Raw genomic sequence first — 9,335 nt, forward strand, 5'->3', positions numbered from 1 at the left:
GAAACCCTAGGTTAGACCGACGCCTAATGTTCCCCTTGGGAACGCGTCCTCACCCACTCCACTCAGGAGAATTTACCTGATGCCAACCGAGTCCTCCTGACTCGTTGGACTTTTGCTCGGCTCTGTCCTCGGCCCCCAGGGTTTGTGCTGCGGCTCGGTCCTTCCCGACCAGCCCAGTCTTCTGCTGCGACTCGATCCTTCCCGATCAGTCCAGTCTTCTGCTGCGGCTTGGTCCTCCTGACCAACCCAGACTTCTGCTGCGGCCTGGTCCTCCTGACCAGCCCAGACTTCACCTGGTGCTCTTGACTCTGCCAAGACTTCATTGCCTAGCTTCCACTAGGACTTAGTCAAACCTGTGCTCCCTGCACACTTAGATTAACATATCAGTCCAACATACACACTTAACTTGAACCTAGTTCCATTATCAAAACTCAGGTTTGATCTGCTGGTGCTCCCTGCACCAACAATCTCCCCCTTTTTGATTATGGCAACTTAAGGTTTCAAGTTAAGTTAAAATCATATCTAAGCTTAAGTCAAATAATTAAATGCAAATAATAATTGCAATGCATAACAAAAATAACATGCATAATTGAAATTGTGTGGATTTTCATTTCACTCCCCCTGAATTCATGCTTAACAAATTTGAATTTGATTCTCCCCCTGAATTCAATTCTTATCTTTCTCCCCCTGAATTCAATCTCCTTTTCTTTTTAACAGATTAAAACCTTTGAAAGTTTTGAAATTTTTTTTTGAAACAAGTTTGAAAGTTTTGAAAAAGTTTGAAAGTTTTGAAAAAGTTTGAAAAAAACCAAGTTGAAAGTTTTGAAAAACAAGTTAAGTTTTTGAAAGTTTAAGTTTGAAACCTTGAAAAACTCTCTCCCCCTTTGACATAATCAAAAGTATTATTCTAAGGGTTTGAGTCCAAGCTAAGCTTTAATAATAAAAATACTTAGACAAAAAAAATTTATCCTTTGGGGCGCGTGTCCAACTTAGGTTTTAGCTAACTACTAGAAAGTAGAAGCTTGACCCAGTTAGCCAAGTGTAAGTGTATCATCCCAATTTAGAAGGTAAACTTTTCTTTTGGGACACTTAACTTGATCAATATGAGTTTAAAGTCTAAGTAAGGTTCGATGCACTGACTTAAGCATCTTGGTACTTAGACTAAAGGCCTATACATCTCACACCGTTCTATGTTTAACAAACACAATCAAGGTATCTAGTGTGCTTTGTGAGATGTCCACCTAGATCTATAGGATCATGCTTTCTAGGGGATTGCATCTAGTCTAAGGCTAAAATATTTCTTTTTATATTTTGAAAAAATAAAGTTTAAAAGAAACTAAAAATTTTCAAAAATAAGTAAAGTTTTGAAATGCCTTTTTGAAAAAAATACTTATAATAGATTTTTTAAAAAATGAAAAAATGAGTTTTGAAAATTTTATTTTACTACTCTACCAAACATAAACCTAACCTCCTTCTTAATGTACTAAACTCTGACTCGGGTAAAGGTTTAGTGAATATGTCTGCTAAGTTGGATTTTGACTCGACATAGTCAAGTACAATTTCTTCCTTAGCGACATGGTCGCGTATGAAGTGGTGTTTTACTTCTATATGTTTGGTTCGTGAATGGTGAACTGGATTTTTGGTTAAATTTATTGTACTTATATTATCAATTAAGACCTTTGTATTTTTATATTCTAAATTAAAATCAGTTAATGTGTGCATCATCCAGAGTATTTGAGCAACACATTCACCTAACGCTATGTATTCAGCTTCAGTTGTAGATAATGCAACACAGTGTTGCTTTCTACTACACCAGCTGACTAGACAAGGACCCAAGAACTGACATCCACCGCTTGTACTTTTGCGGTCTAGTTTACAACCGGCGTAATCTGAGTCTGAATATCCTATTAGGTCAAAGTTATTATTTCTAGGGTACCACATTCCTACAGTTAAGGTTCCTTTGATATACCTTAGTATCCGCTTAACTGCGGTTAGATGTGATTCCTTAGCATTAGCTTGATACCTAGCACACATACCTACTGCAAATAATATATCAGGTCGACTTGCAGTTAGGTAGAGTAGACTTCCTATTATACTTCTATAATATTTTAGGTCTACTTGTTTACCATTTGGGTCACTATCTATATTACAGTTGGTTGCAATTGGTGTATTTATTTCTTTAGAGTTTTCCATTCCAAATTTAAATATTAAATCTTTTGCATATTTACTTTGGTAAATATAATTTCCATCCTTAGTTTGTTTAATTTGAAGTCCCAAGAAAAAGTGTAATTCTCCTACCCAACTCATTTCGAATTCATTTTTCATTAACCTAATAAATTCTTTTAAATATTTTGAGTTGGTTGATCCAAAAATTATGTCGTCGACATAAATTTGAGCTATAAAGAAGTCTTTTTCTATTGTTTTTACAAACAAGGACGGATCAATTTGTCCTTGCTGGAAACCCTTAGTAACTAAGTAGGTTGAAAGCCTTTCATACCATGCTCTAGGAGCTTGTTTAAGTCCATATAGGGCTTTCTTTAGTTTGAAGACATAATCAGGGTGGTCTTTGTCTTCAAACCCTGGTGGTTGACCTACATAGACTTCTTCTTTTATGAACCCGTTCAAGAATGCGGACTTGACGTCCATTTGGTAGAGCTTGAATCCTTTATGTGCCGCATAGGCTAATAACATTCGGATGGATTCAAGTCTAGCTACGGGTGCATAAGTTTCGTCATAGTCTAACCCTTCTACTTGGCTGAACCCTTTAGCTACTAGTCTAGCTTTGTTCCTAACTACTTCACCTTTATCATCAGTTTTATTTCTAAATACCCATTTGGTCTCTATAACTGTTTTATTGTCAGGTTTGGGAACTAAATCCCATACCTGGTTTCGTTCAAATTGAGCTAGTTCTTCTTGCATTGCTATGATCCAATCTGGGTCTGATAATGCTTCTTCTATGATTTTAGGTTCAATTTTGGAAATTAAAGCTATTTGACTTAGATTCCTATAAGCTGATCTGGTTCTTACACCTAAGGTTGGGTCACCCAGAATTTGGTCAGGTGGGTGATTAGTTCTAAGTCTTGGTGTTTGAGTTATTCTATTTGGTTCAGGGTCAGACCTATCTGAATGATTATTTATTATAGTTAATTCCTCATCATCCTGATCATTAGGGTTAGTTTGATTATTTTGATTATTAAATTTTATTTGTGAATCATTGTTAATTTCATTTGAATTTTCTTCATCAAATATGAAGGTGAAACACAATAGTATAAACATCCATATGCTCATATTATTTCTACATGTCGGGTAACATAGAGGCTAGCATGATGCAACTAGCTAGTTCAGAATCGTCTAGATATTTCTGATGAACCAACCTTTAGTCATTAGTCACATCATCTGCAAGAGGTCCTGGAAGAAGGTCGTCGAGGACATAGGCAAGTTTTCAGATTTGAGAATAATTCTCAAATTTCTATACTAGTCTAGGAAGTTAGGGTCGGTTAACTTATTGGTATCTAAAATTGCATGCAAATTCAAAGACATCATACTTAATCGATTAACCTAAAAAAACAATTGAGCACATATGAGAGATGAGTTTTGCAATATATTTGTAAATAATTTACATCCATATGGGTCCTATTTATTTTTCAAATTCAAGAGCTCTTACTTTGATTCGGGAGATAGTAGGTTTTTCTCTAAATGGGTTAATATCCACTATAGATAAGAATAACTTTGGAGAGAGTTCAACAAACCATTCTTAGCTAGAGTGGTAGACATCATATATCGATTATGTATCATGTATGCATAACTATCATATTATACTATCAGCTAATTAAATGTTCACATAAACATTGGTTTGTTAATATATTAACATGTATACATCATATGCATAACACTCAACTTCACCTCTATCCACATTAACCTTGGAGAGAGTCCAACAAATTAATGCTTCAAGTTAAAACCAACCCGTTAATATTGAGATCGTATCTCGATGGTTCGAACATATCAAATTTTAAGTTGGGCTTGGAGAGAGTCCAACAACCCAAATAAGAAATCAAACCCTAGTTCTAACTATATTAACGGAAGGTGTTAGCTTTAATAATTTTATAAGAGATTTTTAGGTCGCATCCTCTTTTCATATAAACAACCGAATTATCTACATGACATGATAATAAATGACATGATATAATTAATACAATTAGTCATGACAAATGACATGGCATGACATAATTAATGCAACTAATTATGACTACTTCCAATTATAGTCATCATAAATTTTATTTAATAAAATATTATTAAGAATATGATTTTATAAATTAAAAATTTTCAATTAGATTAGAAAATAATTTTTCATATCTAATCACATATTTTATTTTAAAAATAAAATTCTTTAATTAAAAAAATTTATTTAATTAGGAAATAATTTTTTCTAATTCAAAATTCCTAATAAATTAAGAAATTTCTATAATTAGAAATTATAAATTAAATAGTAAAAAATTTTAATTAGATTTATGACTAACTATAACACGCAAAATGATTTTATACTTATGCCTTGTACTATCAGGCTCTGATACCACTATTAGAATTGGCCCGATGCATTGCGCGTGTTTACACGTATCACAATTGTGCACAGTGAAAATAAAATAATAATTAAACTTAATTATTACAACACACGCATACAAATACAACAAGCATAAAACATGACTAAAATTTAAAATATTCAGAATAATAAATATTCTACGCGTACCTAGCGAATGACGTTCAACGAAAATGACATCAATCGAGTGGCCCTCGTCAAAGTTCTGCCGCTACTGGTGATCTACGCTAAGTGCTCTTCAGGACGGCTTCCAAAGCTACAAGTTGTGTCACCGTCTTTGGTACTAGCCGTCGAACAACAACGGTCGATACCATCAATAACTTAGACTTTTATTCCTAGAAACAAGAAAAGACAAATAAAGATAAACAATTAATCTATCTAATCCACTCATATAGTTGTTGTAGGAACATGATAAGGAAATGAAGAACAACACTCTAATTCAATCTCTTCTTTAAAGAAGAGATTGAATTATTTTTCATACTTTCTACAAAATGGGTCTCCCTGTCACCCGATCTAAGCCTCACATCGAGCAGTTGAGGCATCACAACTAGGTCATGACTTATCGGCGGCCTCTTGGTGAGGTCACGACTCGCTAGTGACCTCGCGGTGAGGTGATGACTCACGGAGAGGTCGCAGCCTCCTAGCAAGGTCTCACCTTGCCAGCGGCCTTGCGGCGAGGTCACGACTTCCTAGTGAAGTTGTGCCTTGCTAGCGGCCTTGCGGCGAGGTTGCAACCTCCCAACGAGGTTGCACCTCACCCACAGCCTCACGCTAGGCCTCAAGGATGTTTTTGTCAGTGAGAGAGGCCGACAAGCTAAAGAGAAGAGAAAGGGAAGACAAAGAACCTAAGCGAAATGCAAGGAGCAACAGGAAAGAGAAAGAATTAGTCTGTTTCTATCAAAGAGTGTTGGTACAAGTAGCACCATACGATCAAACCTGGGTTTCGATATTAGTAAAGGGATAAAGTAAGGCTGCTTGTGATCTAATGTGTTGATTGAGTTCGCAAGAAAGTCCTAGTTGAGCTTAGGCAAAGAAGTCCTGATCGGAAGGATTGGGCAAGGAAGTCTTGGTTGAAAGAACTAGACGAAAGTCTCGACAGATCAAAGACATCAGACAAGAAGCACTAGGGGTCGAGGACACCAGGTAGGAAGCCCTGGGGTTGAGAACACCATGTGAAAATATAGATGGGTTGAGGATTGAAGGTTTAGCAGAACTTTTGAGGGTCAAGATCAAAACTGAGCAAAAGTCCAAACAGATCGAGTGGACCTTTGATACCAGATAAACTCTTCGGAGTGGAGTAGTGAGGACGTACTCTTAGAATGAGAGCAGTAGGCGTAGGTTCAACTTAAGATTTCATGGAAAATTGAAAGTTGAGACTGGACAGTTGGAAAGTTGTCAATCACACTCTTTAGATGCATGTTATACTAACACTGTGATGTAGAGACTTAGTATTAGAAACTAGCTCAGAACAGATTCAGACACTTCACTACAACAAATTTGACTTTCCGCAGCGCGTAATTAAGCTATCCGCAACGTACATTGCATGCTACATAACCCTAAGCTGTTGAAACTTATAATACATCCGCAGCGCACGAGGCGCACACTCCGGATAATTACATTACAATATACCTATATACACAAATATAATACAAATACAAATAATTATAAAATCAAATCTCTAACATTTATAATCCAACACACAAATACCACATACAAATATCATATACAATTATAATATCACATTCACAATTATAAAATCAGAGCTCAAACAATATGCATATATATCAGAGATAACCATCAACATTTAGTTAGATAAAATAATCCAAACAAAAATTCATCTTTACTACAAAAAGTATATGGTCAAATCATTAGCATCTATATCAGTCAGACAAAACTATAAACATTGATGCCCAAGCGACTGTGCTTCCTATTGAATCCTCAAGAAAAAACATCTCTTCGTTTGGTCGAATTAACTCCACATTCTTCACGAAAACTCTATCAATCCAAACTTTCCAATAAGATCCACCAAGAGGAACGTGATGTGCTTTTGATGCAATTCGACCTTCTGCAACAACTCCATCAATAGAACAATGAAGCAGCTTACATTTAACATTAACACTGATATCTCTAGCATTCACATTCTTTAGTTTTGACTATATAGCAATAAAAAGTAATTAATGATCAAACAAATTTTTATAATAAAGCATGCTATAAATAATAAACAAAAATATAATATTGTGTTTAATTACATGAGCTGCAACATTGCTATCGACATCAAAACATGGAAAAATCTATAACCTCGGAATACTTCTCCCATCCAATGCATTTCTTGCACTAGCAGCAGTCTCTGAATCCATGTATTGAATTAGTGCTTGCAAAACATCCAATGAAAGGAAAGTTATAACCTGTAGTTTTATCAAAAACCCCATGACAAAGTCTTACCTGAAAGCCAGCAGCTTTTTCAAAGGTTGCAATTTTATGCACAAAACCGAAGGCTGAGAATACCTGAAACATTTTTTGGATCTTTTACTATTAATTATTATGAAGAAATCTATCCAACATAGACTATAAATGTAAAGTTTAGATCCATAACTTAATTTCCTTTAAAAATGATTGGAAGTCACCCAAATGCAGCTCAAAGCAAAAACTAAATACCCCTTTCAAACAAAATTTTATGCAAGGAAAAAAATACAAAAAATGTGACCTTAAAGTTTCCATAAAGGACAAAAGCAACTCGATCATAAAAATAGCCTGAAAAGAAGATATACAACAACATTTGTGTTCCTTAAAACTATCAACATAGGAATTATTATGCCTATGGAAATATCTCAGGCTCTCATCAAATCATTAGATGAAGCATCTGACAGATTATTTTCAAGATAGAAATGTTTCAAAAATAAGAAGTCAACCAAAAAGAATTATACATAAGTTCCAATGATCTTACTTTCAAAGTATATGATGTTCCATACAACATCTGTTTTTCCAAATCTTGGAGTGATTGGTAAATAAAGATCGAGTATGGGAATCCCAAAATAAGATTGTCAAACTAACATCAAAAGTATATAAATTTAAGCTAATCATTTTCCTCAATCCCAATGAGAAGCTAAAACCAATTATTTGATAGGATGAACATAGTCTTTAAACACCTTTATTTGTATTTTGTAACTTAGATTCTGTCAACAACTTACCAGATGAATAACATAGATTCTATCAACAACTTACCAGATGAATAACATAGATTCTGTCACAACTAACTAGATGAATAACATCTATGCTGACATTGTCAGCTTCAACACCTTCGATAGTGACAAGCAAGACATTCCCAGGAACTTCTCCAATACTGTCCTATTGTTTGTAATTTCTTGCCTATTTGAATATTGAATATAAACAGTTTTTCCACGGACTTGGGCTGGCTCAGATGAAGAAGCATAGTACGAAACCATCGAAATTGCTTGGTTAGGGTCCACCTATATTGAGACAAAATGACAATTTTCACAGTAGATTCAGAACTACGATATCTTACAAGTATACTACACTAACATGTATATCGCAAAAGGGAGTAAAACCCAAGAGTTAAGCTAAATGATGTTGGAACTTCAAGAAAGAGTTCAACCTATGTATCCTAGCTAATTTAGATCTAGTATACTGGGTTAAAACAAAGGAAGCAATAGAGGGATGTGATTCACCTGCTCTAAAGGTCAAATGGGGAAATCTTGTTATAGAGGGATTTCTTCAGTTTATTGGCTTTTGTACATTGCTGCCTTTCCAATCTGACAAAAAATAAAGTATAAACAAAACTTCCAGAGTCCGATGTCAAGATTTGGGGACCAAACACGAAGGGAAAAAACATCAAATTGAAAAGTGCAATGCCATAAAATTTAGGGTTTCAGTAGTTTTTACAGAGGAATATAGATTATCTAAACATAATGCTACAAACTGCACAGCGAATCAGGATCAGGGAGAAGAGTTCGATACGTACAAATTCGACGAAGGCTTGGTTCTTGTTGGCGCCGACGTTGCACATGGTGTTGACGATCCTTCCAAATGGCTTGCAGAGGACGACGAGCTCCTCCTCCGTACACTCCCATGGCAGGTTCCGTAGGTGGAGCACCTTTGACAGCGTCTGCGTATAGCAAAATTGCTGTTGCGGCTTCTCCACTCCTTGCCCCGGTGCCATCCCTTATCAAATCTCAACGCTCCCGACAGTAGAAAAATAAGAGAACTCCGGAATCCCCTGGAAGGAACACTTCTTCTTAGGGTTAGAGAGAAGGAGCCACGACAAGAAGGGAGATGGAATCAGTCTTCGATTCTTCTCTCGCTTGCCCACCCTCTCGCCCGCCCGCGGCCAAGGGTTGCATTAACCGCTCTTCGCCCGGCCTCTTGTAGCGCCGACGAAGAATGAGTCGGTGGCCGCGGTCGATGTTATCCCCAATTAAGCATGGACTGAGGAGCTCGCGATGGACGAAGGAGGAACGGCGCGAGCACGGACTGAGGGGGAACGACAGCGAGCACGACGGTGGAGGAGGAGCTCACGACGGTGGAGAGGAACGGAGAAGCCGAGCACGCGATGGTGAAGAGGAATGGAGAGGTGAATAGGCTGAGGAGCGGGCGGCGAAACCTAACCGAGCGAGCGCGAGCGAGGAAAACTTTTTTAATCCCTTTTAACACTTTTAACAGCCTTTTAACAGCATTTATCCATTGTATGCTGTCAATAATATTTTTTTTAATCCCTTTTAACAAC

At 36.5% G+C, this 9,335-nt stretch overlaps 1 pseudogene; it reads right to left on the reverse strand.

Moving 5' to 3' along the window:
* Window positions 1–6,516: 6,516 nt before the first annotated feature.
* On the reverse strand, window positions 6,517–9,080 carry LOC141812375 (polypyrimidine tract-binding protein homolog 1-like; annotated as a pseudogene).
* Between the last annotated feature and the right edge of the window lie 255 nt (window positions 9,081–9,335).

This window comes from Curcuma longa, chromosome 18 (genome assembly GCF_044706935.1).
Source record: "Curcuma longa cultivar G26 ecotype Majalengka, Jawa Barat chromosome 18, ITB_CL_G26_1.1, whole genome shotgun sequence".
Lineage (NCBI taxonomy): Eukaryota > Viridiplantae > Streptophyta > Magnoliopsida > Zingiberales > Zingiberaceae > Curcuma > Curcuma longa.